This window comes from Narcine bancroftii, chromosome 10, assembly GCF_036971445.1.
Source record: "Narcine bancroftii isolate sNarBan1 chromosome 10, sNarBan1.hap1, whole genome shotgun sequence".
Taxonomy (NCBI): domain Eukaryota; kingdom Metazoa; phylum Chordata; class Chondrichthyes; order Torpediniformes; family Narcinidae; genus Narcine; species Narcine bancroftii.
Window position 1 is genome coordinate 54,481,614 of NC_091478.1, and position 16,044 is coordinate 54,497,657.

Below are 16,044 nucleotides of genomic sequence, written 5' to 3' on the forward strand. Positions count from 1 at the left end.
AGCGACTGATCTGGGATGCCTGTATGCGAGGGCTGTGCTCAAGGAGCGCCTGACAGAAGCAGCTGGAGGAAAACATTGCCTCACTTACCAGAACAATGGAGGTGGTCTGCTCCCTGGAGGTTGCAGGTCATCATGCAGAGGTCTTCGATGCCCGACTCCCCTAACCTCCAGCCTGGCAAATGCAAAAGACCACCATCTTCGAAGGGCCCTATGTGGAGGAGATGATCGCAGCTGCCGGTGCAGCTCGCCCCTGTAAGTACTGCAGATCCCAGTGTGGATCAGGCAGGTGATCCTGCAAAGGCTGCCCATCAAGAAACTTGCATTGCTCCCGATGAGGGAAGAAAGGCCACTTCACAAAGGTGTACCTTTCCAAGCCCGTCGGGAGTGCTGCGGCTCTCTGCGACCAGCTGGGAGCCCTCCCGAACGCCTCTACGTGCAAGGACTGGACGATGCGATTACTTGCCCCTCCACTTTCACCTTCACTACTGACGTCACTTATGGCCCAGCCACTGGCCCACACTGCTGCAGTGTGCTCATCCCGGGCGTTGCCATCTTCCTCCAGACGCTTTCCACCCGCACCGAAGACATCACCTCTGCCCACTCGGATGACATCATCTCTGGCTTCACTCAACCGTACCAACACCAGGCGAGTCCACTGGGCGCCACCATCTTGGGCCACCCAGGCCCCGACTGCTGCAACACGCACACATCGATGGGATGACGTGGTCAATATGGGTCCATACCCGATCGCCCACCAACACACCCCATGCCCCGGAAGGAAGCCGCTGGCTGCTACTCACCTCATCCATCAGGGAGCAGCAACTCAGACCCCGAGATGGTCCTGGCTTCCACCACCTTAAAAAGGGACATTTGCCATGGACTCAGGCACTCAATGATGGACATCCCTGTCAATAGGAAGGTAACAAAATGCCTGCTCGATAGCAGTAGTACTGAGCACCTGAATGTGGTCCAGACACTAAATCTCAAAATCTATCCCACAAACTTTTCCATCGCCTTCGCTGCCCAGGACCACGCCATCACAGCCCTTGGGTGCTGCTCAGAGGAATTGACAGTGGTGTTTGGGGGGTGGGGGCAACATACCAAGGGTTCAGGCTCCTGAACATGCCCCAGTCATCTTAGAGCTGGACTTCCAGTGCCACCTCCAAAGCCTTAGCCTCACACTCCAGTGACACAGCCCAGCGACTGCCCCTAATCCATCTGCAGCCTCTCCACACTATGGGTAACCCTTCCCACCCTCTTCAACTACCTTACATCAGACTATAAGCCTATAGCTGCCAAGAGCAGACACTATTGCATGACTGACAAGGCCTTCATTAAGGCAGAAGTGAGGAGGCATCTGAAGGAAGGTACCATGGAGCCCAGCACCAGGCTGGTAAAAGGGGGCTACAAACAGAGGATGGTCATCGATTATAGCCAGACCATAAACCGGTACACCCAGCTGGATGCCTATCCCCTTCCCCGAATAGCCGACATAGTCAGTGAGATAGCCCATTATAAGGTCTTCTCAACAATTGACTTAAAGTCAGTCTACCACCAGCTCTTTATCCACGCCCGAGATAAACCATTTGGGGTCATTCAGTGGGATGGACCAACCTCCCCGTACTTGGACATGTCACCATCTGCAGCCACAACCAGCAGGACCTCGATGACAACCTGGAGAGAATTCTCCAGATGACAGAGGAGCTGAACCTCATTTACAAAGAGAAGTGTGTTCAGCACCACCCGCCTCCCCAGAACGCATGCCCTCCCGAACGCCTCCACGTGCAAGGACTGGACGATGCGATTACTTGCCCCTCCACTTTCACCCTCACTACTGACGTCACTTATGGCCCAGCCACTGGCCCACACTGCTGCAGTGTGCTCATCCCAGGTGTTGCCATCTTCCTCCAGACGCTTTCCACCCGCACCGAAGACATCACTTCTGCCCACTCGGATGACATCACCTCTGGCTTCACTCAACCGCATCAACACCAGGCAAGTCCACTGGGTGCCACCATCATGGGCCAGCCCCTCCCTCACATGCTCAAGGCCCTCCGCAGGTGCCTTGGGCTTTTCTCCTATTACTCCCAGTGGGTCCCCTGTTTTTCAGACAAGGTTCGCCCACTGGGCCAAGCTAACAACTTTTCTCCCTCCACACTCCCCGTCCCCCACCACACCGAGGCAAAAGCAGCTTTTGCTCACATCAGGCAGGACATTGCCGATGCCACGATGCATGCCATAGACAAGAACACCCCATTTCAGGTGGAGTGCGATGCATCTGGTGTTTCCCTCACAACCACCCTCAACCAAGGGGGCCGAGCCATGACCTTCTTCTCCAGGACCCTGTCACTGGCGCCACTACCTGGCAGGCAGGAGGTTCACCCTCCTAACTGACCAATGCGCAGTGGCTTTCATGTTCAGCATCACCCATAAGTGCAAGATCAAGAACAATAAGATCTTGCGCTGAAGAGTCGAGCTGGCCACATTCAGCTACAACATCCAGTACAGACCAGGGAAGTTCAACGATTCCCTGACGCCCTGTCCCGGGCCTGCGGCACTATGCAGTCCAACCAACTACAGGCACTGCACAACACCCTTTGTCACCCGGGCGTCACACACCTGTACCATTTTACCAAGTCCCAGAATCTCCCCTTCACCGTCCAAGAAGTCTGGACCATCATCGAGTCATGCAGGGTCTGTGTGGATTGTAAACCGCACTTCTTCCACCCGCCACAGGCGCACGTCGTCAAGGCCACTCAGCCCTTTGAACAACTTACCATTGATTTCAAGGGCCCCCTGCCTTCCACAAACAAGAATGTCTACTTTCTCACGGTCATAGACGAATACTCCCATTTTCCATTCACCATCCCTTGCTCTGACACCTCCACAGCCACCGTTATTAGGCCAATGACGCAGATCTTCACCTTCAGCATTCATCCACAGTGATCAAGGGTCCAGTTTCATAAGTGAGGAGCTGCGCCAGTACCTGGTAGCATGAGGCATTGCAGCTAGTCGCACAACTAGTTACAAGCCGAGGGGCAATGGGCAGGTGGAGTGTGAAAATGAATGATCTGGAAGGAAGTCTTCCTGGTGCTGAGGTCCAAAAGCTGGTCCACTGACTACTGGCAAGAGGCCCTCCCCAAGGCACTCCATGCCATTAGGTTGCTCTTGTGCATGGCTACTAATCAGTGCCTCACAAGCACCTTTTCTTGATCCCCAGGAAATCGGTGACTGGGGTCTTCCTCCCATCTTGGCTCACATCTCCGGGACTCCGAGCCACTCAATCCTCAATATCTGCAGAAAGACACCTAAGGGGCTGACTCCACCTGGCCGGATGTCAATCAGCTGACCGGAATATAAACCTGAGCCAGTCACATGGGAAGCCATCAAGGCATGAACTGGTGTTCAGACTTTTACAGTCTTTTGATTTGTTCTTACTTGCTGTACCTCAGCGCACCTCATACACACCAAGGAACTTTGTGCTCTCTACACTTTCCACAATGGAACCATTGATGTGCTGTTGTGAATAGTTGACTTGTGTCCTCCTGAAGTCCACAATTCTTCACGTCAAGATTCAGGTTGTTGTTTTTGCACCATTTTAGGTGTTTTTTAACCTCCTCCCTGTAATGCAATTCTTCATTGTTGATGATGATGAAGTTCAAGGTTCTTTTTATTGTCACATAGTAATACATTAAAACTGTAACATACATGATATACTTTGCCTGCTCAAAAACAGGCAAAGAGTCACCATTAATATTAGCTTTCTCTCAATTCCTCCATCTCATCTATTCCCAGGACAAAGCCTTTCATGTTAGATCATCCAAGATCCTTCTTCAAAAATGTGGCTTCCCTTCTATTACAATCATCTTGGCCCTCAGCTGCATATCCTCCGTTACCCCGCACATCTGCCCTGGCCCCATGTACAACAAGGGCAGGATTCCCCTTGTCCTTACCTACCATCCACATCGAATATATCCTCCTCCTCCACTTCTACCAGCTACTACGTGATCCCATCACAGACATCTTCCCTTCTCTTCCCCTCTCTGCCTTTTGCATGGAGTAATCCCTCTGTGACTCCCTCCTCCACTGTTCCCTTCCCACCAATCACCCCTTTAGCATCTACCCATGACCGTGGGAAGTGCTGCACTTGCACCCTTCTGTCACCACTATTCAGGCCAAAGCAGTCCTTCCAAGTGATATAACACTTGTGAATCTGGTACTACATCTGGTGCTCCTGTTGTGGGTCTCCTCCACATCAAATAGACTGGAAGCAGACTTTGAGATCACTTTGTTGAACACTTGGATCTGTCCACTGCAATAGCAGGCATCAAAACAGACTTCACCAATTTCTGTTAGCCCCCACCCCACCCCCATCTATGTTTCCTCTCCTCTAGCTGTCTCTTGCTTTCCCTTTCTTCTGTCTCCTTTCCCTCAGATTTGTACTCACTGAGCCAAGCCACTCAATCCTCAATCATTTCTCACCTTTCCTCTCATCCTGCAATCAACATCCAATTAACATCTTTTGTCTGTTGATCTGTGCTCCTCCCCCTTCCTTTTCTTTCCTTCTCCCTGGCCTTTTAATTCAGATACCTGCCTGCTTTTTACTCATACTTTGAAGAAAGCCTTGAACCCGAAAGGTCGGTTATACAATATATCTTTACCTACTATGGATTCCGTGAGACATTCCTCCACCATTTTGGTGCTTTTGCTCACCATTGTATTGCCAGGTGCCCCTTACAGCAAAAGAGAGTCTCTTCAAAATCACTGTGTGCCCATGGATTTGCCTATGCAGCTGCACAGACTCCTATTGAATTCATTGGTAACCTGAGCTCCTGATCCAAATCTCAACACAATCAGGAAGCCTTCAGTGCCAGAGTCCTTCGGGAGCCCTTTTTGCCCTCAGCACCCTCTTAATCCCAGCTCCAATACCAGGTTCCCACAAGCCAGTGACCAGCAGTCTGTGCCCAGAGTCTACAAATTTGATGATACTGTTGGAACTGAACTGGCAGTGCAGTCATGAGTCAACAGTGTGCCCTGCATTAAAAGGTTCTGAAAGCATTGTTGCATTGAAATTCTCTAGATTCTAGAGGAGTCATTCCCAAAATGAGTGGTGTGAACCCCCTCCCTCACACCCCAGGGGGTGGCGGAAAGATCCAAGGGGCCAGTGAGGAAAAGGGGGGGGAACAGCCCAAAAGTTTGAGGCAAACAGCCCACAACACTCATTTTGCATTATTCATCAGGTGAAGAGCGAGTGGGAGTGACTGCCTGGGATGGTGACAGTCAAAAATGGTGACTGGCAAGGATGGGACCGCTCAAGACAATGACCACTCAGTATGTGACCGCTCTCGTGGGACGGTGACTGCCCAGGATGGTAACAGCCAGGGATGGTGATTGGCTGGGCCCACTAAGGATGGCGACCACTCGGGATAGTGACCGACAGTGTTATATCAAAACCCGCACTGTTTTAAACAGGTATATCTGTATTCACATCTAACTGTAATTTCTAATGTTAAGTATTGGATTTTTTCTAGTTTCACATTCGTACTTGTATTATTGTGTCAGGTACTTTTCCTTGTACATTTTATATATTTTTTGCTATTTTTTCATAAGATTACAAGATAAAGGAACAGAAGCAGGCCACAAGGCTCATCGAGTCTATTCCATGACTCTACACTAAGCTAAACTCTGGTCACACCAAATTCCAATTTCCAGCCTTTTCCCCATATCCCTTGATACCCTTACTAATGAGATACTTATCCATTTCCTGTTTAAATATTCCCAGTAATCTGGCCTTCTAGCTTTCTCCTTTTCCACTACCAATCCCACCTGGGCATTAACTTTTAGTTACTCTGCATAAGGACACCCAGGTCTCTCTGCACATTTGAGGATTGAATTTTCTCCCCATCCAGATAGTATCTCTGCCTGTTTATTACCACCGGCCAAAATGTAAAACCAAACACTTCTCAACATTGTACTTCATCTGCCATATTCTTGCCCAATCTCCCAATCTGTCTATATCCCTCTGCAATTTTACAGTTTCTTCAACACTTCCTGCTCCACCATCTATCTTGGTGTCATCCGCAAATTTGGCCACAAAACCATTCATTCCACAATCCAAATCATTAATATAAATTGTAAACAGCCCCAAGACCCCTGTGGAACACCGCTTGTTACAGGCAATCATCCTGAACAGGATCCCTTAATTTCAATCCTTTTTTTCTGCCTATCAGCCAATTTTCAATCCAGTTTAATAGCATCCCTGTAATTCCATGGGCCCTCATCTTATTTAGCAGCCTAACATGCATCACCCTATCGAAAGCCTTCTGAAAATCCAAATATATTACATCCATAGCCTCCCCTTTGACTATCCTACCTGAGATTTCTTCAAAAAACTCTAATAGGTTTGTCAGGCAGGATCTATCCTTTAAAAAAACCATGCTGTCATGCATTTCCAGATATTCCATAACTTCATCCTTGAGGATTGACTCTAATATCTTCCCAACCACCGACGTCAGACTTATAGGTCTATTGTTTCCTTTTTTTCTGTTTCCTACCTTTCTTGTACAGCAGAACCACATTTGCAACCTTCCAATCCCCTGGAACCATGGCAGAGACTATTGATTTCTGGAAGATTGTCACCAATGGATCCACAATCTCCAAAGCCACCTCTTTCAAAACCCACAGGTATACTTCATCCGGTTCTATCAATTTACCTAGCACAATTTCTCTAGCAATCTTAACTGTATCCAACTCTGCTCCCTGAAGCCTCTGTCTGTCAGGAATATTATTAATGTCTTCCACAGCGAATATTGTCATAAAATATTGATTTAATTCTTCTGCCATTTCTTTATAACCCATTATCATTTCCCCAGCATCGTTTGTCAACACGTGTCTCTATTTTATTCTTTATATTGTTTGCTAATCACCTTTCATAACTCATCTTTTCTTTCCTTATGACTTCCTTTATTTTTTTCTGTAAGTTTTCAAAGGAATCCCTGTCCTCTGATTTTCCACTAATTCTATCTTCCTTCTATGCCCTCCCTTTGCTTTTTTTTCTTTCCCTTCACTTCTTTTGTCAGCCACATTGGTATCATCTTTCCTTTGACTAATTTTTTTTCCTTGCTATCCTGGAAGTCTTTTATTATTTGCAAAAATATCTTCCAATCCTGCTCTGTTCCTCGACTAATTTGTTTTTCCAGTTGACTTCAGTCAGTTCCTTTCTCATACCACCATAATTTCCTTTATTCCACTGAAAAACTGATATATCTGATAACATTTTTACCTTTTCAAATTTGAAACTGAATTCGACCAGGGGTTCCAAGGCCTTTAACTCCCTAATGACCTCGGGTTCTTTGCACATGACCCAATTGAGAACTGCAGAACCCCTGGTGGGCTTCTCAACAAGCTGTTCAAAAAATCCATCACTCATATTTTCTACAAACTTACTCTCCTGGGATCCATTAAATTCCTGCCTTTTCCAATCTCCTGCCACATTAAAATCTCCCATAAGTATTTTGATATTATCTTATCTTTGTCACATGCCCTTTGTATTTCTGTCTGTATCTCATAGTCCACTTCCTGGCTGCTGTTTGGAGACCTGTATATAACTGCTAATATGATCTTTTTACCCTTGGTATTTCTTAATTCAACCCAAACTGATAGAGAATTTCAATGCTTTAGATCCTATGCCCCTTCTTTCTATTGATTTAACGTCATTACATCATCAGAGTCACCCCTCCACCTCTACCCTCCTGCCATCTTTCCTACAGACAGTATATCCTCAGATATTGAGCTCCCAATCACATGCCTCATTGAGCCATGTTTCAGTAATGGCCACAATGTCGCACCTTTTTAGTTGAATCTGAGCAACCAGGTCATCTACTTTGTTTCTAATGCTACGTGCATTTAAGTATAGTGCCCGTAAGCTCGTTATCGATGTTATTTGTGCAGTATTCCTGTTGAACAGCTCTTTCTCCCGTCTGCTCACCTGCCTTTCCTTTATGTCGTTTTTGACCACCTCTTTACTATAATTTCTACCTCTGTTGTAACTCCCTGTCTCACTGCTATCCTATTCTCTTTGCTCTTATTTTGATTTCCCTCCCCCTGCTAAGCTAGTTTAAACCTTCCCCAACAGCTCTTGCAAATCGTCCTGCCGAGATATTGGTCTCTTTCCAGTTTAGGAGCAGTCCATCCTTTTTATAGAGGTCTGTGATCCCAATGATCGAGGAATCTGAAGACCTGCCCCCTACATCATCTCTTTAGCCATGCATTCATCTGCCATAACTTCCTGTTTGTACCCTGTTTAGTGCATGGCACAGGCAGCAAACCGGAGATGACCACCCTCGAGGTCCTGGCTTTTAATTTTCTACCTAACTCCCTCTTGGGGACCTAGTCTCTACTTCTATCTATGTCATTGGTCCCCATGTAGACCACAACATTCTGCTGCTCTCTCTCTCCCCTTCCAGAATGCTGCTGAGACAATTTGAAACATCCCTGGCCCTGGCACCCAGCAAACCCTGTCTGCCCTCCTAACCAATGAATCCCCTATTACTCATGCTCTCTTCTTCTCAGCCCTTCCCTTCTGAGCTGAGGAGTCAGTCTCTGTGCCAGAGACTTGACTCGTCCCTGGTAGATTGTCCCATCAGCAGTATCCAAAACAGCAGACATACTGTTGGTGGGAATATCCACAGGAGTACTCTCCATTACTGGTCCCTTCCGTTTACCTCCCCTGACAGTCACCCATGTATCTGCATCCTGTCTATTGGGGGTGAGTACCTCTGTAATTCCTCTCTATGACTGCCTTGGCCTCCTGAATAACCCGCAGTTCATCCAGTTCCAGCTCCAGTTGCCGAACTCGGTCAGTAAGGATCTGAAGCTGAATGCATTTTCAGCTGTGGTTGTCTGGGACAAGTATACCTTCCCAGATTTCTCACATCCCACAGCTGGAACAATTCACAGCCCGAGCTGACTCCACTAGCTTAACTAGACTTACTTTCTCCCTTTACCTTGGTTGCAGCAGTTGCTCTCCTCAGCCTCTGCTTGCCGAAGCCTCGAGAGCCAAAGCCTCAAAACCCCACTCCTTCACTGTACCACTCACTTGCTGGCCGCTCCTTTACCTTACCTTCTATTTATTGGCCCTCGACAAATTAACCCCATCACTCGCTCTTTGCCCCTCCTCATATGAAGGCCACTGAACTCCGACTCCTCCTACACCAATTCCTCACTCGAACCAACAAGGCCCAAGCCCCGTTAAGTCCCTGTATTTGTCCTTACCTTGCTCCTTGCCTCTCCTCCTGTGAATGCCGCCAATGGGTATGATTTTTACAAAGAACATATTTTTTGTTAACTGAAAAAAGGTATAGATACCAGTTCACTTGTCAGTCTGGCAAGCTATTAATAATGATGTTGGTGAAATTTTATCCCATTTTTCCAGGAATATCAAAATAAAATGGAAAATTAAACTGAGGACAACATCAAAAGTCTGCAGAAGCAAACTCTGGGAGATCCAAAATGAGTGGTGGACTAGCCTCGCCAAGCGAACCCAGCTTAGCGCTGACATTGGCGACTTCAGGGGTTTTTATGAGACACTAAAGGCGGTGTACGGCCCCTCATCCCAAGTCCAAAGCCCTCTGCGCAGCTCAGATGGCGAAGTCCTCCTCAGCGACAAGATCTCCATCCTCAATCGAACACTTCCAATCCCTTTTCAGTGCCAACCGCTCAGTCCAAGAATCCGCCCTGCTCCAGCTCCCTCAACAACCGTTGAGTCTAGAGCTGGATGAGGTCCTTACCCGGGAAGAGACATATAAGGCAATTGAACAACTGAAGAGTGGCAAAGCAGCAGGTATGGATGGAATCCCCCCCCAGAGGTCTGGAAGGCTGGCGGCAAAGCTCTGCATACCAAACTGCATGAGTTTTTCATGCTTTGCTGGGACCAAGGAAAGCTGCCTCAGGACCTTCGTGATGCCTGTACAAAAACAAAGGCGAGAAATCAGACTGCTCAAACTACAGGGGAATTACTCTGCTCTCCATTGCAGGCAAAATCTTCACTAGGATTCTCCTGAATAGACTAATAGCTAGTGTCGCCGAAAATGTCCTCCCAGAATCAGTGTGGCTTTCGCGCAAACAGAGGAACTACTGACATGGTCTTTGCCCTCAGACAGCTCCAAGAAAAGTGCAAAGAACAAAACAAAGGACTCTACATCACTTTTGTTGACCTCACCAAAGCCTTTGACACCGTGAGCAGGAAAGGGCTTTGGCAAATACTAGAGCGCCTCGGATGCCCCGCCAAGTTCCTCAACATGGTTATCCAACTGCACGAAAACCAACAAAGTCGGATCAGATACAGCAATGAGCTCTCCGAACCCTTCTCCATTAACAATGGCATGAAGCAAGGCTGCATCCTCGCACCAACCCTCTTTATTATCTTCTTCAACAGGATGCTGAAACAAGCCATGAAAGACCTCAACAATGAAGACGCTGTTTACATCCGGTACCGCACGGATGGCAGTCTCTTCAATCAGCCAGCTCCCCACCATGACTACCAGCCCCCCCACATCTCCATCGGGCACACAAAACTCAAAACGGTCAACCAGTTTACCCACCTCTGCTGCACCTTTTCATCTGATGCAAGGATCGACAAAGAGATAGACAACAGACTCGCCAAGGCAAATAGCGCCTTTGGAAGACTACACAAAAGAGTCTGGAAAAACAACCACCTGAAGAAACACACAAAGATCAGCGTGTACAGAGCCGTTGTCATACCCACGCTCCTGTTCGGCTCCGAATCATGGGTCCTCTACCGGCATCACCTATGGCTCCTAGAACGCTTCCATCAGCGCTGTCTCTGCTCCATCCTCAACATTCATTGGAATGACTTCATCACCAACATCAAAGTACTCGAGCTAGCAGAGTCCGCAAGCATCGAATCCATGCTGCTGAAGAGCCAACTGCACTGGGTGAGTCACATCTCCAGAATGGAGGACCATCGCCTTCCCAAGATCGTGTTATATGGAGAGCTCTCCACTGGCCACCGAGACAGAGGTGCACCAAAGAAGAGGTACAAGGACTGCTTAAAGAAATCTCTTGGTGCCTGCCACATTGACTACCGCCAGTGGGCTGATATCGCCTCCAACCATGCATCTTGGCGCCTCACAGTTCGGCGGGCTGCAACCTCCTTTGAAGAAGGCCGCAGAGCACACCTCACTGACAAAAGACAAAGGAGGAAAAACCCAACACCCAACCCCAACCAACCAATTTTCCCTTGCAACCGCTGCAACCGTGCCTGCCTGTCACACATCGGACTTGTCAGTCACCAACGAGCCTGCAGCAGACGTGGACATACCCCTCCATAAATCTTTGTTCGCGAAGCCGCCAAAGAAGAAAGAAAAGAAAGAAGCAAAAATCTGAGCAGATAGACTATGTGCAGGATTGAAAGGTTATGCATTTTGAAAGAATGAGTAGAAAAGTAAAATGTTACTTGAATTATGTCAGACTAATGATTGTTGGCATGAAGAGAAATTTGGGTCTCTTTGCATAGGCAACAGAGAACATTAGAAGACAGGAACTTGGAAAGGCAAACAGAATATTGGTCTTAATAACTAGATCGATGGAAGCTTTACAGTAACTGTACCAAGGTGAGACCACATTTGTGTAAGCTCTTAGTTTCTTTTCTTTAATTTAAAAAAAGGATATTCTCATCTTGAAGCCAATCTTCCCATTTGACTGGATGAAACTGATTGTATCTCGGAGAGTTTTTGTAGCATTTTCATTTCAAGAATATTTCCAAAATACTTACATTGGATAATGCACTGAACATCAAAATTCTGAAAATTTCAAGATTCCGAAAAGATCCACGTTTTCCCTTGTACGACAAATGCTCTATCATTTGTGGCACTGAAAGATTTATGCAGCTGTACACCAGTGTTTGTCAATAATTTTGTCAAGTTCAGGATTTTTTGTGCTACAAAGTCCAAGATTTCTTCTATCACACTTTTATCCATGGAACCATGGAACAAATATGGCCTGTTTTTGAGTCAGGAAGTCAAACACCTTGGAAACAGGTCCTTTGGAAACTGAGTCCACAGCAATGATCAATAACCAATCCTACAATAATCCCATTTAATTCTCCCCATATTCTTATCAACCCTCCCCAGATTCTACCACTCACCTACATACTAGAGGTAATTTATATGGTCCAATTAACCTCCCAATTTACATGTCTGTTTAGTGGAAGCTGATAAACCTTGAGGAAACCCACATAATAACAGAGAGAACATGAAAACTCCACACAGCCAGCTGTAACATTGGAATTGTGACACAGCAGCTTACAAGCTGTGTCATTGTGATGCCTATGAATATGAATCTAAATGAATATGCACTAATCTGGGAGTTGAATGTGAAAATGAAATTTACGAGCATCAGTTTTGTGCTTTTTATATCTCAAGTTATAATCTCTTCTACAAATTATTTTAAAATTCTCCATCAAAATATTTAACCCAAGTGATTCTTTGAAATAATAAAATCACCTTTAAGTGTACTTCCAGGTACTATCTTTTGCAACTACCACACTTTTCCTCAATTTTACCCAAATAGATAGTTTGATATAAACTTGGTTGTGTTTTGTTCAAATAGTGACTTTACAAAATGCTCACTTTTCAGTAAATATGTAATTCCTTATAGATAAAGAACAATTTGAAGTACCATCTTCAAAAGTAAATGTAAAATCAACCTTCCATTATTATTTACAACCTCATGGAGTGTTTTTTTTAAGAATTTGGTAATATCATTCACAGTAAAAGCAAAGCAACAAATCTTCAATATTAGGAATAACAAACACAGGCTCTACTCCACAGAAAGGTTCTGCTGAGACACTGCAAGCACATTTGTATTCATCTCAATGCTCAAATATAGTCTATCCTTGGAGCATCTGACATCATAGTCCTGTGATACAAGGTACCATATGTGATACCATGATTGGTCATCAGCGCCCATGACAACAAACAAGTGCCTTAATTAAAGTAGCAACATGCACTGAACATGATCACCATGATAATTATGTTGGGTGGTGCCAATACAATAACCTTCTCATGGTAATCAAGACCCAGGAACTTATTGTGGATTTTAGGAAGAAAAGGCTGAAGGACGCACACTGGTCTGCACTGATGAGAAGGAGTGGAGAGAGTCAGAACCTTCATGTTCCTGGGAATCCATATCTCAGAAAATATGCCCTAGAGACATCACATCAAAGCATTCATAAAGGCAGCACACAAGCACTTCTACTTTCTAATGAGATTCGGCCCTTCTAGTCCGTGCCGAAATATTATTCCAATAGTCCCATTGACCTGCACCCAGTTCATAACCCTCCACACCTCTCCCAATGCAACATGTTGTCAAAATCTCATATCAAATTTCTACAGATGCACCATTGAACATATACTGACTGGTTGTTACACAGCCTGGTTTGGTTATAAAAGTTCCCAGGAAGGCAGAAGGCTGCAGAAGGTAGCAAACATAGCCAGGTCCATCACACACTCCAAACTTCCATCCATATTACCATTTACAGCAGAGAAACAGGCCAGTTCAGCCCTTCTAGTCCATGCTGAACAATTTTTCCCACCTAGTCCCACTGGTCTGGATTCGGCCCATAACCCTCCATACCTCTCCAGTCCACAAATCTATCCAACTTTTCCTTAAATATTAACATCCATCTTTTTTTTAAACCACCTCTGCCTGTTCATTCCACACCCCCACCATTCTCTGCATGAAGAAACTCCCCCTCATTTTCCCCTAAACTTTTCCCCTTTTACTCTCAATTCATGCCCTCTTATTTGAATCTCCCCCACTCTCAGTGGAAAAAGCCCATCCACATTGACTCTATCTGTCCCCCTTATAATTTTGAATAGCTCTATCAAACCACCCTTCAATCGTCTATGCTCCAGCAAATAAAGTCCCAGCCTGCTCTCCTTTTCCTGTAACTCAAACCCTAAAACCCCAGCAACATTCTTTTAAACCTCCCCTGCACTCTCTCTATTCTGTTAAAATCCTTCCTGTAATTCAGTGACCAAAACTGCACACAGTATTCCAAATATGGTCTCACCATTGCCTGATACAACTTCAACATAACATCCCAACTCTTGTATTCAATACTCTGATTTATGAAAGCCACCCGATCCACATGTGATTCAACTTTCAGGAAATTATGTACCATGACTCCTCAATCCCTTTGTTCCACTGCCCTCCTCAATTGTCTACCATTTAATGTATATGACCTGTTTTGATTAGTCCGACCAAAAATGTAGCACCTCACATTTATCAGTATTAACTTCTAACTGTCCTATATCACTCTGCAGCTTTGATGATCTTCCTCACTGTCCACCCCACCAACCTTTATATCATTTGCAAATGTACTAATCCAATTTGCCACCTTATCATCTAAATTGTTAATATATATGACAAACAGCAATGGACCCAGTCCTGATCCCTTCTCACTGGCCTCCAATTCAACAATTTTCCATCACTACTCTCTGGCATCTCCCATCCAACCATTGTTGAATCCATTTCACTACTTCCATTGCAGACGTCCATGGGAGGCACTGATTCAAGAAAGCAGCCAACATCATAAAGGACCCCTATGACCGTGGTCACAACCTCTTTGCATTGCAGAAGGTAGAAGCCTTAAATCCAGTACCTCTAGTCTCAAGAGCAGATCATTTCCAATAGCCATCATATCTTTGAACCTCCTCTTGGTACACTAATCATGTCTGTGCTGTTTCAAGTAGCTTTTTGAACTATAATTTCAGTAAATATTTTTATCTCATGTATTTTTCATTACTTATAATTCAATTATAAGTCCTGTTATAGTTTGTCTTTATACGTACCTGCTTAGAATTTCAGATCCATGACAATTCATTATTGTGATACAACAAGCAATGGGCATTTTACAATCTTTCATCCCTGCATGGTTTCACACATGTCTGCTCTCACTAGAGTGGTAATATTCAGCATAGTCTTGCGAAAAGAGGGATCAAACTTGCAGATCCAAAGAGTATTTGACTTTATCATGAACTACATTCACTGCCTGGTTATGCTGGCAATAGGAGATCAAGGATTATGAAGATAGAGGGAGGAAAGTGGAATCTAGGTCAATAATCAGGGGCAATCATGTCTTAATTTTGCTCCAACTTATCTTCTCCTTCAAATTATTTTTTTCTGTTTTAAAATGAGCAGAGCATATTGCCTTACCTCATAGAAGTGACCAAAATAGATTTAGGTGCATAAGCAAAAATGTGGAAAAATGTTATAAAAGTACTCAACATTTACAATTTCACCAGCAATGTTAATAAAATCCCCAATAACCAATCCTATCAATTGTCTTCTTTCTTTGGCTTGGCTTCGCGGACGAAGATTTATGGAGGGGGTAAAAAGTCCACGTCAGCTGCAGGCTCGTTTGTGGCTGACCAGTCCGATGCGGGACAGGCAGACACGATTGCAGCGGTTGCAAGGGAAAATTGGTTGGTTGGGGTTGGGTGTATTTTAAGTTAAAATTTCTAAGGAATTCTTTCCAGAAAAAAATTGTTTCAAGGCAGCTATTGCAAAAATGTCAGATAGAAATGGACAGAAAATTTGTCTGTTACTTCATTTGTGCTATTTGTAGGTTTCAGTCCGTCCAGAAAAAATAAAGAAAGCTAATTGTGCCCATTTTAATGGAATCAAAATGAATTACATTGAAAGTTTAGTTGAACACACAAGCTGCAGATGCTGGAATCTTGAACAGACTTACAGGGTAGTTGAGAAGGCTTATGGCATGCTGCCCTTCAGTCGGGAAATTGAGCTTAAGAGTCAAGGGATAATGTTGTAGGTCTATAAAACTCAGGTTGGACCATACTTGGTGTTTAGTTATAGTCACCTCATTACAGGAAGGGAGTAAAAGCTTTGGAGAGTGTAGAGAGGAGAATTACCAGGATGATGTCTGGATTGGAAAATGTGTTTTATGAAGCTTTTCTCTTTGGAGCAAAGGATGATGAGAACAACTTAAAAGACATCAAC

At 45.1% G+C, this 16,044-nt stretch overlaps 1 protein-coding gene across 1 annotated transcript in view; it reads right to left on the reverse strand.

Annotated features, from left to right (window-relative positions):
• hydin (HYDIN axonemal central pair apparatus protein) overlaps positions 1–16,044 on the reverse strand; it is a 1,560,590-nt gene that overhangs the window by 1,488,710 nt on the left and 55,836 nt on the right. The gene's annotated exons all lie outside the window — the stretch shown is intronic.